At 35.3% G+C, this 15,974-nt stretch overlaps 1 non-coding gene across 1 annotated transcript; it reads left to right on the top strand.

Moving 5' to 3' along the window:
• Positions 1 to 15,423: 15,423 nt before the first annotated feature.
• LOC135272098 (U7 small nuclear RNA) lies at positions 15,424 to 15,485 on the top strand. Its single transcript, XR_010340201.1, has one exon. It is a non-coding gene; the product is annotated as a U7 small nuclear RNA (small nuclear RNA).
• The last annotated feature ends 489 nt before the right edge of the window (positions 15,486 to 15,974 follow it).

The raw sequence follows: 15,974 nt of genomic DNA, 5'->3' as shown, positions 1-15,974 counted from the left end.
ATAAAACTCAGTGGTGGAGGTAAACTCATAATCAAATTCAGAAAAATCCATTACTTTAATGATAGTATATAATTTTTCAAATCTCTAGTGTGAAGATTAAATGTTGAAGTGGTCATTGATAACCATAGCTACAATATATTGTTAAGGAATACACAGTATAAGAAGATATAAATTAAAAACACAATTACAAATTGTAGGGGAGAGAGTGAAAGTCTAGAATATTTGTCTGTGACCAAAGTTCAATTATTTTCAGCTTAAAGTAGTCTTTCATTACTATAAGATTTTTTTGTAAGCTCCAGAGTACTCACGAGGAAAAAATTTACAGCAGATGCACAAATGAGAAAGAGAAAGGAATCAAAGCTTATCACTATAGAAACTCACCAAACCACAAAGGTAAACAATAAGAGAGGAAGAAATAAACAAAAGATCTACAAAATAACCAGAAAAAAATTAATGGAACTGCAGGAGTAAGCCTGTATTTATCAATAGTAGCCTTAAATGTAAACAAATGAAATTCTCCAATTAAAATAGAGTGGCTGAATGGATTAAAAAAAAGAAAACACCCAAGTATATGTTGCCTTCAAGAGACTTACTTCACCTGTAAGAACACACATAGACTGAAAGTAAAGGATTGGAAAATAATATTCCATGAAAATGGAAGCCAAAAGGAGCAGAAGTAGCTATGTTTATATTACACAAAATAAACTTTAAGTCAAAAACTGTAAAAGGAGACAAAGATATCATTATATAATGATAAATGGGTCAATTAAGCAAGAGAATATAACAACTGTAAAATCATTTGCCAGGTGCAGTGGCTCATGACTGTAATCCTAGCACTTTGGGAGGCTAAGGTGGGTGGATTGCTTGAGCCCAGGAGTTCAAGACCAGCCTGGGAAACATGGCAAACCCTGTTTCTACTAAAAATACAAAAATTAGCTGAGCATGTGCATGCCTGTGGTCCCAGCTACTTGGGAGGCTGAGGTGGGAGGCTCACTTAAGCTCGGGAGGTCAACACTGCAGTGAGCCATGATTGCACCACTGCACTCCAGCCTGGGAAGTGGAGTGAGATCTTGCCTCAAAAAAAAAAAAAAAAAAAAAAAAAAAGTCAGAACCCAACACCAGAGCACTAAAATATGTAAAGTAAATATCATTAGCTCTACAGAGAGACATAGGTTTCAATCTAATAATAGTAGGAAAATTCACCATCCCATTTTCAGCAATGGAGAGATCAGCCAGACAAACAACAAACGAACACTGGATTTAAAATGCATTCTAGCAGGAGAATCATTGGAACCCAGGAGGTGGAAGCTGCAGTGAGCTGAAATCATGCCACTGTACTCCAGTCTGGGTGACAGAGCAAGACTCTGTCTCAGAAAAAAAAAAAAAAAGAATTGCACTGTAGGTAAAACGGTCCTAACAGTCATTTACAGAACATTCCATCCAACAGCTGCACAATACACATTCCATTCAACAGCACATTAAAGTTTCTCTAAGATAGATGATGTGTTAGGCACAAAACAAGTCTCAACAAATTTATAAAAATAGAATTCATGTCAAGCATCTTTTCTGGACATAATGGAATAAAAGCAGAAATCAATAGCAGAAATAAATTTGGAAACTCCACTTCTATTAAACATAGTATTGCAAGTCTTGGCCAAGGCAATCAGGCAAGAGAAAGAGACAATGGGCATCCTAATAGGAAGAGAAGAAGTCAAACTATCCCTGTTTGCAGACAACATGATCTTTTATCTAGAAAACCACACAGTCTAAGCCCAAAAGCTCCTTAAGTTGATAAACAACTTCAGCAAAGCTTCAGGATACAGAATCAATGGCAAATATCACTAACATTTCTATACACCAACAACAGTCAAGCTGAGAGCCAAATTAGGAACACAATCCCATTCAAAACTGCCATAGAAAGAATAAAATATCTAGGAACACAGCTAACCAAGGAGGTGAAAGATTTTTTTTTATTGCATTTTAGGTTTTGGGGTACATGTGAAGAACATGCAAGATTGTTGCATAGGTGCATACGTGGCAATGTGATTTGCTGCCTTCCTCCCTTCACCTATATGTGGCATTTCTCCCCATGCTATCTCTCCCCAACTCCCCACCTCCCTCTGTCCCTCCCCTATTTCCCCCCAACAGACCCCAGTGTGTAGTGCTCCCCTCCCTGTGTCCTTGTGTTCTCATTGTTCAACACCCGCCTATGAGTGAGAACATGCGGTGTTTGATTTTGTGTTCTTGTGTCAGTTTGCTGAGAATGATGGTTTCCAGGTTCATCCATGTCCCTACAAAGGACGCGAACTCATCATTTTTGATGGCTGCATAATATTCCATGGTGTATATGTGCCACATTTTCCCTGTTCAGTCTATCGTCGATGGGCATTTGGGTTGGTTCCAGGTCTTTGCTACTGTAAACAGTGCTGCAATGAGCATTCGTGTGCATGTGTCCTTATAGTAGAATGATTTATAATCCTTTGGATATATACTCAGTAATGGGATTGCTGGGTCAAGTGGAATTTCTATTTCTAGGTCCTTGAGGAATCGCCACACTGTCTTCCACAATGGTTGAACTAAGTTACCCTCCCACCAACAGTGTAAAAGTGTTCCTATTTCTCCACATCCTCTCCAGCATCTGTTTTTCCAGATTTTTTAATGATCGCCATTCTAACTGGCGTGAGGTGGTATCTCAATGTAGTTTTGATTTGCATTTCTCTAATGACCAGGGATGATGAGCATTTTTCATATGTTTGTTGGCCTCATACATGTTTTCTTTTGTAAAGTATCTGTTCATATCCTTCGCCCACTTTTGAATGGGCTTGTTTGTTTTTTTCTTGTAAATCTGTTTTAGTTCTTTGTAGATTCTGGATATCAGCCCTTTGTCAGATGGGTAAACTGCAAAAATTTTTTCCCATTCTGTTGGTTGCTGATTCACTCTAATGACTGTTTCTTTTGCTGTGCAGAAGCTGTGGAGTTTGATTAGGTCCCATTTGTCTATTTTGGCTTTTGTTGCCAATGCTTTTGGTGTTTTGGTAATGAAGTCCTTGCCTACGCCTATGTCCTGAATGGTTTTGCCTAGATTTTCTTCTATGGTTTTTATGGTGTTAGGTCTTATGTTTAAGTCTTTAATCCATCTGGAGTTAATTTTAGTATAAGGTGTCAGGAAGGGGTCCAGTTTCTGCTTTGTGCACAGTGCTAGCCAGTTTTCCCAACACCACTTATTAAACAGGGAATCGTTTCCCCATTGCTTATTTTTGTCAGGTTTGTCAAAAATCAGATGGTCGTAGATATGTTGTGTTGCCTCCGAGGTCTCTGTTCTGTTCCGTTGGTCTATATCTCTGTTTTGGTACCAGTACCATGCTGAAAGATCTTCACAAAGAGAGCTACAAAACATTGCTCAAAGAAATCAGAGATGACATAAACAAATAGAAAAGCTTTTCATGCTTATGGAGAGGAAGAATCAATATCATTAAGATAGTTATATTGCCCTATTGCCCAAAGCAATTTATAGATTCAACACTGTTTCTATGAAACTACCAATGAGAGTCTTCATAGAACTAGAAAAACCTATTTAAAAATTCATATGAAAGAACACCCCCAAAAAATCCTTAATAGCCAAGGCAATCATAAGCAAAAAGAATAAAGCTGGAAGCATCGCACTACTCAATTTTAAACTATATTGCAGCTACAATAACCAAAACAGCATGGTACTAGTACAAAAACAGACATACAGACTAATGGAACAGAACAGAGAGCCCAGAAATAAGGCCACACATCTACAACTATCTGATCTTCCACAAAGCTGACAAAAACAAATGAAAGGGACAGGACTGTCTATTCAATAAATGGTGCTGGGATAACTGGCTAACCATATGCAGAGTATTGAAACTGGACCTCTTTCTGTATTACACCATCTACAAAAATTAACTTAAAATGTATTAAAGACTTAAATATAAAGCTAAAAACCTGGAAGACATTGTAGGTAATACCATTCTGGACATAGGAATGGGCAAAGATTTTATGATGAAAATGCCAAAAGCAATTGCAAGAAAAGCAAAAATTGACAAATGGGATCTAATGAAACTTAAGAGCTTCTGCACAGTAAAAGAAACTATCAACAGAGGAAACAGACAACCTACAGAATAAGAGAAAACTTTTGCAAACTATGCATCTGACAAAGGTCTAATGTCTAGCATCAATATGGAACTTAAACAAATTTATAGGAAAAATCCCACAACCCCATTAAAAAGTGGGCAAAGCACATGAACAGATACTTTTCAAAAGAAGACATACATGTGGCCAACATATGAAAAAAGCTCCGCCTCACTGATCATTAGAGAAATGCAAATGAAAACCACAATGAGATACCATCTCACACCAGTCAGAGCTGCCCAAGACCATGGGAACTACCCTCTTGCATCAGTGTGACCATGATGTGAGACATAGAGTCAAAGGAGATCATTTTCGAGCTTTAAAATTTGACTACTCCACTGGATTTTGGACTTGCACGGGGCCTATAGCCCCTTTGTTTTGGTAATTTATCTCATTTGGAAACTCTGTATTTACCCAATTCCTCTACTCTCATTGTATGTAGGAAGTAATTAATTTGTTTTTGATTTTATAGGCTCATAGGTGGAAGGGACTTGCCTTGTTTCAGGTGAGACTTTGGACTGTGGACTTTTGAGTTAATGCTGGAACGATTTAAGGCTTTGGGAGACTTTTGGAAAGGCATGATTGTTTTTGAAATGTGACGATATGAGATTTGGGAGGGGCTAGAGGTGGAATGACACGGTTTGGCCCTGTCCCCACCCAAATCTCATCTTGAATTGTGGTTCCCATAAACCTGTGTGTTGTGGGAGGTACCTGGTTGGAGGTAATTGAATCATGCAGGTGGGTTATTTTCTGTGCTGCTCTCATGATAGCAAATAAGACTTATGAAATCTGATGGTTTTCTAAAAGGGCACTTCCCTGTATATGCACCCTTGCCTACTGCCATGTAACGTGCCACTGTGCTCTTCCTTCTTCTGCCATGATTGTGAGGCCTCCGCAGCCATGTGAAACTATGAGTCAATTAAACCTCTTTTATTTGTTAATTACCCAGTATTGGGTATGTTTTTATTAGCAGTGTGAGAATAGGCTAATACAATTTTCATATGGCTTTTGTTTTTAATTCCGTTTATGTGATGAATCACATTTATTGACTTGTGTATGTTGAACCGTCCCTGCATCCCCAGGAAGAAACCCACTTGATCATGGTAAATTATCTTTTTGATGTGCTGTTGGATTCAGTCTCTCGTTTTGTTGAGGATTTTTACATCCGTGTTCATTAGAGATATTGGTCTGTGGTTTCCTTGTTTTGTTATCTCCTTTCCTGGCTTTGGTATCAGTGATATTGGCTTTGTAGAATGAGTTTGGGAGGATTCCCTCCTTCTCAATCTTTTGGAATAGTTTGAGTAGGATTGGTACCAGTTCTTCCTTGAATATCTGGTAGAATTAGGCTGTAAGTCTATCTTGTCCTAGGCTTATTTTTTTTGTTGGCAGATTTTTTATTGCTGATTCAATCACATTGTTTGTTATTGGTCTGTTCAGAATTTCTATTTCTTCCTGATTAAAGGTAGGAAGTCATATGTTTCCAGGAATTTATCCATTTCTTTTGTATTTTCTAGTTTGTGTACATGGAGGTGTTCATATTAGTCTGGAATGATATTTTGTATTTCTGTAATGTCAGTTTTAATATCTCCATTTTCATTTCAGGTCTAGTAGTAATTCTTTTATGAATCAGGAGGTTCTGGAGTTAGATGCATATTTTTAGGATTGTGGTATCTCCTTGTTTAATCACACTCAGCCTTTATCTGATATTTAAAAGATTTCATTTTTTTTTAGATCCACTACTGGAGAGTTAGTGTGATCTTTTGGGGGGTGTTATTCATATTGATAAAATTATTTTTCTGGTTCCCTCAGATTTGGAACTATTACTTCTAATTGTGAATTAATTTTTAATTTGACTGATTTAAAACAATTTTTCCCCTTTGTGAATGCGACTTTAATGCTTATTGTTGCCTGCCTTTGGCTCTGAGCACCTTCAAAGGTGAAGACTCTATATGAGCTCTTGGTTACAGAAGATCTTTGTATGATGGCTTTCTCAGATGATGGTTGTAGTAGCTATGTATTGGGTGTGTGAGTTGGTTCACGGTCTCCTGTGGGGCTGAAAGGATAGAGGTCTCATGAAGCTTATCTCATTTCCCAGTAGTGTGCACTTTTATATTTTTCCTCCTGTATTATATTCACTAGGTTGAACAGTTCAGGCTTCAGTTCAATAGGAGGTATTCACAGGTAAGATCCAGCTGTTTAAAGCAAATGGGTAAATTCAGTAACTCAATGCTGGGAAGAGGTTTTTGCTTTGACAGAAGCAGCTGGGGGAGAAATCAGTGACATTTCCAAAAAACCTAGAAATAAATGTGATCAAGGAGGTAAAAAGATTCCTCCAATGAAAACTATAAAACATTGGTAAAATAAATAAAAGAGGACACAAATAAATGGAAAAATATTCTTCATTTATGGATTAGAATTAATATTGTTAAAATGTCTGTACTACCGAAAGTGATCTACAGATTCAATGTAATCTCTATCAAAATACCAGTGGCATGCGTCACAGAAATAAAAAAAAAATCTTAAATTTTTTATGAAAACACAAAATTAGCAAAAACAATTTTCAGTAAAAAGAATAAAACTGGAAGCATCACACTGCCTGACTTCAAAATATATTACAAAATGATAGCAACCAAAACAGCATGGTATTGACATAAAAATAGATATGTAGACCAATGGAACAGAATAGAGAACACAGGAATAAACCCATGCACTTATAGCCAACTTATTTGTAAGACAGGCACCAAGAACACACATGAGGAAAAGGACTGCCTCCTTAATAAATGGTGCTGGAAAAACTAGATATTCACATGTAGAAGAATGAAACTAGATCCCTATCTCTCACCAGATACAAAAATCAACTCAAAGTGAATTAAAGACTTAAATGTAAAAGACCAACTTATAAAACTACTAAAAGAAAACGTAGGGGAAGTACTTAATGACATTTGTCTGAGCAAGAATTTTTTTATATATGAACTCTAAAGCACAGACAACAACAGCCAAAAAATAGCCAAATGGAACTATATCAAACTGAAACTTCTGCATAAGAAAGGAAACAATCAACAGAATAATGAGAACACCTACAGAATGGGAGAAAATTATTTGCAAACCATGCATTTGCCAAGGGGTTAATATCTAGAATATATAAGAACAAACAACTTTATTCTGTTATACAGAATAAGAAAAAAATCAGTAGCAAAAATATCAATAATCTGATTTAAAAATTGTCAAAAGACCTGAATAAACATTTATCCAAAAAGGACATACAAATAGCTAACAGGTATGTTAGACAATGCTCAACATTATTAATCATTAGGACAATACAATTCAAAACTACAATGATATATCACCTCTCACCCCAATTGTAATGGTTATTATAAAAAAGACAAAAAAATAACAAATGCTGGTGTGTATGTGGAGAAATCTGAACCTTTATATACTGTTGGTGGGAATGTAAACTAGTATAGCCATTATGGAAAACTATGATGGTTTCTCAAAAAATTAAAAATAGAATGGCCATATGATCTGGCAATCTCATTACTGGGTATTTATTCAAAGAAAATGAAATCCATTTGTCAAAGAGATATCTGCTTTCTCATATTTACTGTGGCACTATTTGCAATAACCAGGTTATAGAATCAACCTAAGTGTCCATCAACAGATGAATGGATAAAAATAATTATGAGAACACATGAACACAGGGAGGGGAACATCACATACTAGGGCCTGAGGGGTGGGGGGCTAGGAGAGGGATAGCATTAGGAGAAATACCTAATGTAGATCATGGGTTGATGGGTGTAGCAAACCACCATGGCATGTGTATACCTATGTAACAAACCTGCACATTTTGCACGTGTACCCCAGAACTTAAAGTATAATTTAAAAAATTGATATATATCCATGGTAGAATATTATTCAGCCATAAAATAATGAAATCTTGTCATTTGTGGCAACGAGGTTAAACCTAGAGGACATTTTGTTAAACAAAATGAACCAGACACAGAAAGACAAACACTGCATGATCTCACTCATTTGTGGAATCTACAAAAGCTGATTTCATAGAAGTACAGAATAGAATAGTGTTTAACAGAGGCTCAGGAGGATAGTGGGGAGGAGAGGATGGGAAGAAATCGGTTAATGGTTCTAAATTACAGTTAGATAGGAGAAATAAGTTCTGGTGTGGTAGTGCATAGTAGGGTGACTATAATTAACAATATTGTGTATTTCAGAATAACTAGAAGAAAGAATTTTTAATGTTCTCACTATGAGGAAATGATAAATATTTGAGGTGATGAATATGCTAAATACTTTGGTTTGATCATTATACAATGCATACATGTATTAAAACATCATACTGTATCCCATAAGTATATACAATTACTATATGTCAATTAAAGATAAATACAACTTTAAGAAGTTGTCCAAAATGAAACATACAGAAAATACTTTAAAAAAAAGCAAGAGCATCAGTCAGTCAGTGAGTTATGGGACAACTTCAAGAAACCCTAATATACACTAATTTAAGTCCTTGAATAAAAGGGGTATATAAAAATATTTGAAAAAATAATGGATGAAATTTTAAATATTTGATGAAAACCATAAAGATGTAGATCTTAGAAGCTCAATAATCCTAATAACAAGAAACATGAAGAAAATGACTCAAAGGCACTTATCAAATTGCTGAACATCAGTAATAAAATCTTAAAAGCAGCCAGAATAAAAAGACATTATATACAAAGGAAAAAAAATGAGTGACGGAAGATTTCCTTTCAAAAACCAATACATGGAAGAATACAATTAAGAACACCTTTGAGGTACTGGAAGACAAAGCTAGAATTCTCTACCTAGCAAAAATGTCTTTCACAGATGACAGTGAATTAGTTTTTCAGAGATACAGAAGCTCAAAGTATTCATTATTGGTAGATTGCAGTGAAAGAAATGCTAAAGGAAGGAAAATGTGGTAAATCCAGATTATCAAGAAATAGCAAAAAAAAAAAAAAAAAAAAAAAAAAAAGTAAATTATAAGAATAAAAATGGGCCTGGCCTGGCGTGGTGGCTTACGCCTGTAATCCCAGCACTTTGGGAGACCAAGGCGGGTGGATCACGAGGTCAAGAGATCGAGACCATCCTGGTCAACATGGTGAAACCCCATCTCTACTAAAAACACAAAAAATTAGCTGGGCATGGTGGCGCGTGCCTGTAATCCCAGCTACTCAGGAGGCTGAGACAGAAGAATTGCCTGAACCCAGGAGGCAGAGGTTGCGGTGAGCTGAGATTGCGCCATTGCACTCCAGCCTGGGTAACAAGAGCGAAACTCTGTCTCAAAAAAAAAATAAATAAATAAATAAATAAAAATGTAAAAAATAAAAAAATGAAAAAAGAAGGAAAATGACACTAGATAGAAACATAGATTGGAAATGCCAATTGCAGAGGTAAATATCTAAGACTTTTTTTCTTATTATTTAAATTTTCAAAACATAATTGTCTAAACAAAATTGTGTGGGGATTATACATCTATAGAACTAAAGTGTATACCAAAAATAGCACAAAGGCTGGAATGGGAGAAACGGTAGTACATTCCATGTGAAGTGGCATAATATTGCTTGAAGGCAAAATGTGATAAGTTAAAGACAGATACTATAAGCCCTATGCCACTACTAAAACAATAAGACAATGTATAGCTAATAAGCTCACAAAAGAAAAAATGGAATCATAGACAATAATTATCCTAAAGAAGTCAGAGAAAGAGAAAAGAGAACAAAGAATAAAACAAACTTCAAGTTGGTAATTTAAACCTAATCCTACCAATAATCGCATGAAATGTAAATGGTCTAAAGTAATACAGGGCATTATAAAGGTGCAGGTGTTTGTCACTGATAGCCTTTATCTCTTTCTTAAAAAATAGAACTCCTGAGTTTTACCTGTGTACGTGACTGCCAAACAGAGACTACATTTCCCAGCCACCCTTGTAGCCAAATGTAGCCATGTGATTTGGTCTTATCCAAAGATCCAGGAGTTTTGTCTGCCATTTCTAGGATGTGCCCTTAAAAGAAATGGTCTTGGGCACTCTGCTTTTCCTCCTTTTCCATATTCTGGGAGCTGGTGAGAAGTGGACCAGCCAATTTGGGCCATCCTGTAATTGGGTACAGAAGCTACATGTCAAGAATGGCAGAGCTACCCTATTAGCCTTTGACTATATACATCTGAACTGTTCAAAGAAAGAGTAATATGGTTCTATCACTTTTAAGCTGTTTTTCTTAATTTGGGTTACCTGTAAAGCATGCTTTGAGGCAAGGACTTGGATGCAGTTAGTTTTCAGGGGAAGACATTCTAGCAAGCACAAGCAGGAGAGAGAAGGTAATAAAGAATGCAATAATGTGTCGGTAGCTGCTGTGGTCACATCCCATTGGGGACCCTCCAAGAAACTTCCCTTAAAATCACCCATCAGTAGGCAAAGATGCTGAGACATTTATCAACTGACTCTTACTGGATGAAGGAGTCTCCTCCTCAGGGTATTTGTGACCCACAATTGTCAGCATTCTGGAAACTATCATGTGCTGCTGCAAATGAAGCCGTCAGTTATATGGGGTGGCATAAATCGTGCCTCAGTAATAGCGTATTATTCTTGGAAGTATGTTTTCTCTAGTAAAAATCACACAGCTATTGTAATTAAAAGGGACTACTTCTAATAAGGAAATTATAATTTTTATTGTTTTGTTCCTGAGATATGGGATGCCATCTTTTTAAAAGGTATGTACAGAATGAAGAATAGTACTTTATGGAATAAGAATAAGCATAGCAGTTTTTTAGCCACAAAGTATGATTTACGTTAATTTCAAAAAATTAATGTGAAAATTTAATTACTTAAATTACAGCCATTGACTGATGGCTGTAATTTAAGTAATTAATAACTTTCATTATTTGATTAAATTTTCAAGGTCAAGTTGATGATTTCTTTCACTGTTTATTTTGGACATTCTGGCAGCATGAGTTAGCTAATCGTACCATAAATTCTCTCTGTTTTTTTTTTTTGTTATACTGCAAATTCCCAGGCACCATACCTTAAATATTTGTACTAGTAAATATAAAATCTGTTTCATGTTGGAGTAAAAGTTATGTGCCCAGTATGTGGCCTTTGACTTCTCATTTAAGGGCACAGTAGGTGTAAATTAATATATCACAGCACAGCTTTTCTGAGGGCTATAACTAGACTGTGCCCATGCTGGTTTGCAGTGGAGAAAAATCTCTTCTAAAAGAGCAACCACTTTGTGCTTGCATACAAAATTTAAAGATTTCTTTCCTGGACATAGCATATGTTTCACAGCTTCTACTCTGTAGAGCTTTCAAGAGAGGTTTTGGAGAAGCTCAAGAATTTCAGGTAAGAAATTATTTACCCTTATATTGCTAACAATTAGGAGACTAATTTTCTTGCTAAAACTTGAAAAATACACATTTTGAGAGATATTAGCAAAAGATCTGATAAAAATCTCAAAGTTATTTCAGAGGGACATGAGGAAATGCCAAAAATATTTTGAAATTATTTTTAGAAAAAAGAATATAAATGGAAATCAAATAATCCCATTAAAAATGAATGACCCCTTTTTCGTTTCTTTAAAAACAATTCTCTGATTAGTACATTTGGATATAGCATCAAAACTTGTTTTAATATATGTCCTAAGATTCCAGAAACTAGATTATATAGTTATTTCTTCCATTACAATGGGAGTGACAAAATTCATTACTACTAGATTTTGTAGCTAATGCCCAAGACATACCTTAATGCTCATTATACCTTAAATATTTAACATTTAAATATCAACTATACAACTACGATAAATTCTTCTAATGGCAAGAATAACATGGAAGAATACATGATCAAAATGTGATGGCTAACTGAATAAAATGGTGTTTGCTTTCAGGATACATACTTTATAAATATAAAATATCCTACACGATAAAGTTTTGGGAACAGTTATTTCTATACACTGTTTATGGGAACATCGGTTGGTGTAAATTTACATATACAGTAATTTGGTAATATCTCTCAAAAATTAAAATACATATGTCTTTGACCCCACAATCTGCAACTTTATCCTACTTGAACTAATAATACAAAATATTGCAAATTATTGTATTACAAAACTACAAAATGGTACAAAAATATGTGCACAGTGATGCTCATTTCAGCAAATTCTAATGTGAAAACTTGAAGCAACCTATGTATACATCAGTAGGAAACTGTTGAGTAAGTTATGGCAAAACGATACATGCACTAACATTTTCCTGTTACAAAGAATGAAGTTTAGTTTTATGTACCAACACGAAAGGCTTTCCAATACGTATTTGTAACGGAGAAAAGATGACACAGTACAAAAACACACTATATTTCTACATGTACAAAATAATTATATAAATAAGTGTATGCGTGTTTGTGAATCTGCATATTTGTAATTTGTATATGTACCCAATATTTCTGTAATGAGACCCAAGAAACTATTAACATTCAGATAATGAGACTAGAGGTTGAAGTAGAGTGAGCTATTTATTTATTTTCTTTTTACTAGAATAACCAGCTTAGAGCTATTTATTTTTATTTTGCTGCCTTCAGTCTATTTGAATTTATTTTTTAAAAAATCATTAAAAAAACAAAGTTATATGTTTTGAAAAAGGGCTATTTTTATAGACCACCAACTTACCAATAAAGGTAAGAGAAATACAGAAACAGAAGCTCACTGATACACTAATATTATTTAAAGATAAATTCCCTAAGAAAAGACTTAGGTAAACCAATGCTTGATAATTTTCTATTCTATTTGATTTTATTTCTTTTCATTCAGTTTGGTTAGTTTATTTAGTTTCGTTTTGTAGAGATTTGTCCTGATCCTTTCTTAATAAAATTATACTATTTTACTAAAGAAGTCTTATATAAGATAATACCACATTTAGCAGAAATGTGTTGGTATTTTTCCATTTTGTTAAGTTGTTATAAAACAGTAAATAATAAACAAAGCCATAGGCAAATTCCATTCTGGGATATTCTCCATTGTGAGTGCAGCAAGATAGAGGGCAATGGAATTACTTTGGGATTTGTTGACAACTGCCTTGGTGGGGCATGATGGGCTTCTGCCTTTCCTTATTGTACTTAGGCTTTGAAGATGAAGCCTAACTATAATGTAAATAAGCTGTCTCAGAAAGTTCCTCACCAAGAAGGGTCCTGCTTTGCCATCCAAGTTACATGGTTCCTTTGAGAACCACTTCTAGTTTAGAAGGAGAAGCCTATTTGTCTTATGAAATTTCTATTAGAGATTTTTTTTTTTTTTTTTTTTTTTGAGATGGAGTTTTGCTCTTATTGCCCAGGCTGGAGTGCAGTGGCACGATCTTGGCTCACCGCAACCTCTGCCTCCCAGGTTCAAGCGATTCTCCTGCCTTAGCCTCCCGAGTAGCTGGGATTACAGGCATGCACCACTATGCCCGGCTAATTTTGTATTTTAAGTAAAGATAGGGTTTTGCCATGTTGGACAGACTGGTTTTGAACACCTGACCTCAAGTGATCCACCCACCTCAGCCTCCCAAAGTGCTGGGATTACAGGCGTGAGCCACCGCGCCTGGCGAGAAGTATTTTAAAATACTTTTGTTGTAATTTATATTTTGGAAAGTGTTGAAAAGCACAAAGGGGCAAAAGGCAATCATTCTGTTCATCAATCAGTCAAACTCTCACAATCCTACCATCCAGAGACTATTTCATGATACTAGCATTCACTATTTTAGTGTATTAAAAAAGAAACCTGTATTCTTAGAGTCTTTTTGCTTAAATTATCATATGCATTCCTCTTATTGTTAAAATCTGTTTACTACACATATTTTTTCATAGATTCTTAATATTTCACTCTGAGTTTATCATAATTTGCATAATCATTCATCTAAATTTAGATATTTAACTCAATTTCATTTAAAACAATTTAGCCATTATAAAGCATGCCACCATAAGCCCTTTTTATTAATAATTTTTGTTTATAGCTCTGATTATAATTTTTATTTATTTTCTTTACCTTTTTTTAATTTTGAAAAGAATGTTTAGTAGTTTTAGTTTTAGAATTACTAGGGTTAAAGTGCATGAGCATTTGAAATGATCTGCATATATATGTATGTATTTATACATTATGTATCTATATCAGTGGTTCTCAACCAGGGACAATTTTGCTCCCCTGTCCTCCCCTCCTCCCCAAGAGACATGTGGCATTACCTGGAGACATTTTTGAATGCCATGACTTGGGGGTTCTACTGCTGCTCCTGCCTAATGGGTAGAAGCCAGGGAAGCTACTAACCACTCTGAAATGCACAAGGCAGCTTCCCACAACAACGAATTATCCAGTCCAGAAATAGCAATGGTGCTGAGTCTGAGAAACTCTAAGATAAATACCTATATATCTGTATATATCTCTCTAGATACACACCTCAATATAAAAATATACAGATCAAATAAATAAACAACATTTGCCTTTGTATATGTATCTGTCTTCACCTTTAAAAAACAATTGATTTTTCAATTATGTTTATTCTCTTAATCTAGTCTTTTTGATTTCATCCCCTGATGAATATAAAGAAAACAGTTGTTCTTTTTTAGTCACCAGTGACTTATAAAAGGCAGAATTGGAAGGAAAGTGATATCTTCAGCTTTTAAATTCCTCAGTTGCACAATCCTTCCCTCAGATGGAAAATGAACAAATAAGAGGAAAAGTCATAACACCACCTCAGGATTCATAACTGGCATTTAGAGCTATTATAATTAGACATTAAGAGCCATTAAAAATTATATTGGGAATAATATATAAAGAGCAAATTTGGAGTCAATCTTAAGTTAAATGGAAAGTCCTCTGTATACAGATGACTGTCACACCCTCAACAAAAAAGAGAGATGCCATCTATACTTTTATTTTTTTTAAAATTTTTGTTTATTTTTTTTGAGATGGAGTCTCACTCTATTGTCCAGGCTGGAGTGCAGTGGTGCAATCTCGCCTCACTGCAACCTCTGCCTCCTGGATTCAAGCAATTCTCCTTCCTCAGCCTCCCAAGTAGCTGGGATTGCAGGTGCGCTCCACCACGCCCAGCTAGTTTTTGTATTTTTAGTAGAGATGGGGTTTCACCATGTTGGCCAGGCTGGTCTTGAGCTCCTGACTTCAGGTGATCTGCCCGCTTCGGGCTCCCAAAGTGCTGAAATTACAGGTGTGAGCCACCGCGTTCTGTCTATACTTCTATTAAAATCAGTGTTACCAGTGTTACAGCTCTTCTAGAATTTGTCTAGCAGGCTTTCCGGTTTTTGCCAGAAAGCCCCTAAAAAACAAACAAACAAAAAACATTAAAATCAGTGTTACCAGCTCTTCGGCTTTTTAGGAAGGTTATGTTTTATACTTGATACTTCTGTGATACTCAAAAATTGGCAAGCCTTATGACATTATCTTTAATTTCTGTTGTTAGTGTTTTACCCACTTTTTCTTTTTCTTTTTTTTTTAAATCACTTTTAAAAAGAGTTTGATACTAATAGTCTTAGTCCTACCTGTTTTGGAATTAAACCTTCATTTATTTATTGTTTATTGAAAACGTAAAGTATAGTATTACATCTTACCTTTCAAATGTCATTCCCATAAGAGTTGGCCAGTATTTTAAAGACATATTAGAATCACCACACATCTTAAACTGAACTTCACAATTTCCTGCCTTCCCCTTACCCCCAATCATATCTCCTGTAGATAAGGAGATTATGTAGAACAGGGCTTGGTTTTGCTTATATACAGTTGCTGATATTTCCTTTTGTTTTCTTCTTC

The sequence above is a fragment of the Aotus nancymaae genome, unplaced genomic scaffold (assembly GCF_030222135.1).
Source record: "Aotus nancymaae isolate 86718 unplaced genomic scaffold, 86718_ANA_hifiasm-v0.15.2.pri h1tg000006l, whole genome shotgun sequence".
Classification (NCBI taxonomy): domain Eukaryota; kingdom Metazoa; phylum Chordata; class Mammalia; order Primates; family Aotidae; genus Aotus; species Aotus nancymaae.
Note: the sequence above shows the minus strand (reverse complement) of the source record. Positions and strands in the feature narration are given on the sequence as shown.